At 35.5% G+C, this 6,000-nt stretch overlaps 1 protein-coding gene across 4 annotated transcripts in view; it reads right to left on the reverse strand.

The window, feature by feature from the left end:
- LOC110447141 overlaps window positions 1-2,466 on the reverse strand; it is a 42,648-nt gene extending 40,182 nt beyond the window's left edge. For 3 of the 4 annotated variants that reach the window (XM_021492619.1, XM_021492620.1, XM_021492617.1), the window contains exon 1: window positions 2,403-2,466. The gene's annotated coding sequence lies outside the window, so the exon portion shown is untranslated. Of the gene's footprint in view, window positions 1-1,791; window positions 1,915-2,402 lie in introns of those variants that run through there. The other variant, XM_021492618.1, reaches the window with a different exon arrangement.
- Between the last annotated feature and the right edge of the window lie 3,534 nt (window positions 2,467-6,000).

Here is a 6,000-nt window from a genome sequence, read left to right on the forward strand (position 1 = left end):
AACTCAAGTCCTTCAGGACTGTGTAAATAAATGATCAGATCAGTCATTACAGACTCAGTGTACCTCTGCTTAATAATAAACAGATCGTGTTTTACTCAATAGGACTTCTTTTCAATTGTTTCATATATTATATGAGTATATATTTTTTATTTTGTTCATGAAATTAATATGAAACACAGGAGAAAGCAGGTCTTGTATCCAATTAGGCCATATACTTTGTAAGTAGATATAAGAAGACTGGGATAAGCTGTGTTTTAAACTCTATTGACCAATTGCTGAAAGACTGGTTAGCTTAACGCCGAATTTACATCAATAATCAAATGACAATTATTTTTTTAAACATCGTTAAATGTCCATTTTTAAAAAAAAAAAAATACCCAATTTCATATATTACAGACAAGCCAAACACCATGTTTATTTCTTATTCGAAAAATATTTTAAATGTTCTAAACGAAATCGCTCCTTTAACCTGTTGTTAAGGTTATAAACCCTTAAATACTTGAATCCTGGCCATAAGCTTGTATCAAACACTAGGCTGAAGTAGTCAATACCAAAAAGACTTTAAGAAGAAAATTCTACTTGGTTTACAAGTGTTCATTAGACAAATACAAGTGTAAAGAAATCAATACCAACTAGTTTTAAGACGAGGCTGAAGATTGGCTCTTGAACTTGTCATGAAACCATTTAACACACAGACGTTCAATACACACACAATTATCAAAAGAAAAGCAAACAACAACAACTATTTAGTGTACGATAGTTCGATTGTTAGGCTGATTAACACGTAGATCAGGAGCATTCTCCCTGAGTACACTACAGTTGTGTAACAGTAGGAACATTGACCATGATTTGACAAGTCAGCATCGGGCTTTTGCGACAAGCGTTTCAATGAGTTAACGGAAAGGATTATAACCACAAGACATTAATCTGTTAGCTGTATATCAGATAACTTCAGACTCAATTTACTGTGTACACATTACAATCAAATTATTTTTAAGAGCTACAGACATTTGTGTGGCCATGAAAACTATCGTGGACAATTAAACTGCTGATGATATGTGAACGTTTTACACCTCGTGGTCTTAAACTTGGCATTTACCCTAAAACCCATTTTGACCGATCTATCGGTTTCATACAATGATTTGGAGATTCTGAGTATATCAAGTGTAACCTGTATTTACCGAACCGATATGCATGTTATGAATAGACAAGGTTTTAATTTACATACAAATCATATATTGTAAATGGGTTATTGAAAATGAGTTAAGATTGAAGTGTCACAGGTGTCTGAATTATACAGGATTCAGTTTAGGCAGAAGACACTAAACATACCTATTTAAGCAAATTCTAAGACGGGTGTTGATTGCGGGGGGAATGTTCTTGTCATCACTTTCCTTTAATATTTGTTATATCGTTAGCGCGAGTTGATCGTGGCTATTCGGCGGACAAACTCATAGATCTTACACAATTTGAATCGTTTAAAAAGTTTACCGCTGGAAAAATAAATTTAACATGTATAATGATACATTTATGAGAAAAAATAATCAAAATATTCAAGCTAACATTTAAGCTCTTTATTTTGTATAATTGATATCAGGTTGTAGCTTGAAAATAAAATATAACTGTTATTTTTTAGATGGTCTTTTTGGATGTGAATTGTTATCTATAAATTAACGATTGAAAAACATATTTACAGGAATATCTTTATGATTCTATTAAGAAAGTCACATCAATCTCTGCGATATCCATACAATTAAATGAAATATAGTAAAATTCGATTGATATACTCACAAAACAGTCATCGAGTTGTATATCCAATATTGAAATACCCCAGTCACAGTCATTCAGTTCGATCAAAAAGCAATACGAACCGTGAAGATTCCATTAACTATTACACAGATACTGGCGAGCGACTTCCCGCCCCGGCAGTGGTCCTGAGGCTGAACAGGAGCACTGCGTGTACAGGTATGTCACTCAATAATCACACAGTACCTGGATACAATCAATTAACATTCCCCGGTCTATTGTTACAACGATACAGTGGACAAATTGAATTTCGTCCATGTAGAAACTCCCACTAAAGACAGCTGATATCCGACAATTCATAACAAATAATGAAACATAATGGAAAGCGTAAACATGGACATTTGTACTTAAACTGTATCACCGCAGATACTGCGCTCCCCGTGATCAATACGGAGTTCGTTTGACGGGGAAGACATAACAGGCAATTAATCTATGTGTTGTGTGTTTATATAATACTGAGAAACTCTATGTGTATACATTAAATACAATATAATCTATAAGAAATAAGACTCAACTATTAAACACACCAAGGTAAACACAACAGTTATCTTATCAGATCTATAGGAACAATATTCAAGATTGAAATCCAGACCTACCTTCTCATCAGGGACGAGGTATACATCGAACAATGCTGCTTTCACTATACTTTAAGTGTTGAGGAGGAAACCGAAAGTTTAAACCACACAGAGTAGTTATAACCATATGTTCAACATAAGCTATAGCACACTTGTAATCTAGTTCTGATGACAATGAGGGGTGGATTAGTACGTATAAACCGTAACACTAAGACTGCAATCCTAAATCGCCTAAATAGGATTAGGTTTAAAGTCTAGGTTTAGCGTACTTCTATTGGTAGTTACCAAGTGTTACTATAGCCTCTACTAGCCATAAATAATAACTGTGTATCATAACCTGGATGAAATGTTTCATAATCTTGCCAAATAAATGGCGCGAGAAAGACAGATAAATGTAATATTTTAACCATTTCCTACCGTGAGGTACTGTATTACATAATTATGGCGAATGGCCCTGGCGACTTGATCAAATAAAATGACAGATTGCCCGTCATGTGTACTTGGTATTAGATTGATTCATGACACTAAAATATACTTTATTTCAAGATAATAACTTGTTATTAATAATTAGCAATAATAGCAGTGGTATCTCTGGAACTTGTGTATAATAATTTTAAACCCTAGAGTCATTTTTAGGATTTACAATTTACGTGTTGCAATGACACTGCTTAAACGTAAAACACACAATATATATTATCGATGTGCATGCAAAGTAAATATGCTCTGTGTAAGGCCATGTGAGCACACACTAAAACGAACAATGACATTACTGTAAATGAATTGATAATTGTCACATTGTTATGAGAAGTAAAACATTTTCTCCGTTTACTTTTTATAAGTTCAATGTTAAATTGGTGTCAACTAAGGGGATCAGTACAATCCGTATGTTTTAAATTAAGTACTCGAACTTAAGACATTTGTGTCTCTGCACAGTCTGGGCTTCAAGCACTACCAACGGAGAAGTACGTGGATCATTGCCATAATGTAAACTATGTACTCATACCTAACACAGTGTAATACGATATTTTGATTTTATTCAATCTCTGGAATTAAAGACATGTATAAATTTATGTATTCATTGATCAAATCTAATCTCAAAACTAACTATTTTTACCTTTTCTTACTCAATGTTATGACACCGAGAGCTGTATTTATGAATCTATCTCAACATTTTTGGTATAATGTTATCCTATCCGATTAACATACGCTTCGAATAGGATTCTTTAATATATAATATAATACGTAATTTATTTAATACCCAAACTGTTGACATTTTGGCATCATTTGTTTAATCTTTTATTTCTACTGTTTTACTTGATAACATTATATCATAGTATCGGCTACCAAAATTATACAACCATGATTTCACCTACGAGTAATATGAACATTATCACAGGCCAACCTAACAAATATTACCCTTAGAAGGGTTGCAAAAGTAATACGAACATCTTTGAATTTGATATGAAGTAGATATAAATAAAATGGAATAATTGAGATATCTTTTAAAAGAAATAATGACATCTTTAAATAAAACAAATATAAAGAAAAGAACAGAAACTATGGATACATAAATACATCTTTAAATTTAATTGATATATATCATTCACTAAGTGTTACACCAAATATTTCTGTTGTTCATCAGACATATGATGCATTAATAAATAAATCTCCATTGTTTGATAGATATCTCCTTTTGTATAAGATATCTCTTTCAGATATTGAATATTAAGTTACCTTACCATAGTAACTACTTATGACCAATGCTGTTAAATATAATACATATGTTTTCCCCCAAACATACTCATTCTATAAATAGATCCGGAGAATATATAAGGATATTTTTGCGCAGACCGACAAGATCTTACCTTATTAGACACAGAGCAGCTACCAGCTAATTTCGCTGCGCTGCAAGAATTCGGCTGTATACAATTATACTGGCATGTTAAGAACATTTTTATGACAATCATTTTCTTCGTTATCAAAAAAGGGCAACGAAGATTTCAGCCCTCTTTGAATGAAATCAAAGCAAATATTGTGCTATAATTGCATCGGAAACGCAGATAGGGAGTGATCTAGCTCGACACCAGGACCTATCATAGGTATAACTAGTGGGGAGTGATCTGGTCATAAACCAAGACCTATCATAGGTATACCCAGTCAGGCGCGTAGCTAGCCCCTTTACCATGTGTAAGCCCCGACATGGGGTTGCCGAGGGCAGCCCCCTCCCCTCCCCCCCCCCGAAGCGCGTAGCGCGAGCAGGGGGAGGGTAAGGGAGTGGGTCTTCCCTCTCCCGTAAGGGGGGTCTGGGAAACTTTGTTTTCTAAAACGTCTCAGGAGCCATTCACACGTCCTGATGTCTGAGATAATGATATGTTGTAAACTATAATATAGTTTTAAAAAAGGGGCCGGACTTGCCCCGGTCTCCCCTACACATGTATAACACATGTGTAGGGGGGACCTGGGCAAACACGGCCCCTTTTCTTTTTTCAAGACGTTATGGAAGGCATGTACTATACTGATGAAATGCATATTTATATATATGTCATTAAGAAAAGAAATGTATTGTCTTTCATAAACTAATAACCAAATCGTAAACAAGACCATATTTTGGGAATTATTGGACTTTTTAGGTCGAGAGAGTTGGGGGCCGGACGAGCCCCGCCCTGAGGCAAATCTGGCCCCTACCAGGGCAAGTTTGGCATGAAGGATAGAGAAGACAATTTACTAATAAGTGTATGGAATTTCATTCAATTCTGTTGGAAAATAAGTCCAGAACAAATCAGTGAATACACAGAAAAAATTTATTAATTTTTGCGACGTAAAAATATTATTTTTGTGGTCAATTGGGTGACGTTATCAATAGTGACGTCACTTGGCACAATAACAGTTACATTCGGGGTGGCCGAATGTGCCCCGGCAAAAGGGGCCGAAGGTGCCCCAAATTGATATTTTCATAAAAAAAACATTGATTGTCTGTGTCCACTGTGCCATACTCGGAGTCGTTTGCGCCGGGCGTGAGTTTCTCAATTTACTCAATCGAGCAGTTTAGTTCCGCCTGGAACTGTCCATTAATGCAACGGACATTTCTAAACTTCATACATTTTTGTACTCACTATTAACAATGTATCATATCTGAGGAGTTAAATATGTATACTATATATTCAAAACTTAAACTCCAATTTATAGTATCAGCAAGAAAAAATAACGTCATGAAAACCTATACTTGTCAAAATCATGTGCAAGTGATCTGGACGTACACCGTGACCTATCATAGGTATACCTAGTGGGGAGTGATCTGGCCGTACACCGTGACCTATCATAGGTATACCTAGTGGGGAGTGATGTGGCTGTACACCGTAACCTCTCATAGGTATGACTAGTGGGGAGTGATATGGCCGTACACTGTTTCCTATCATAGGTATATACCTAGTGGGGAGTGATTTGGCCGTACCCCGTGACCTATCATAGGTATAACTAGTGGGGAGTGATATGGCCGTACACGGTGACCTATCATAGGTATACCTAGTGGGGAGTGATGTGGCTGTACACCGTAACCTATCATAGGTATGACTAGTGGGGAGTGATATGGCCGTACACTGTTACCTATCATAGGTATATA

This window comes from Mizuhopecten yessoensis, unplaced genomic scaffold (genome assembly GCF_002113885.1).
Source record: "Mizuhopecten yessoensis strain PY_sf001 unplaced genomic scaffold, ASM211388v2 scaffold3229, whole genome shotgun sequence".
Classification (NCBI taxonomy): Eukaryota; Metazoa; Mollusca; class Bivalvia; order Pectinida; family Pectinidae; genus Mizuhopecten; species Mizuhopecten yessoensis.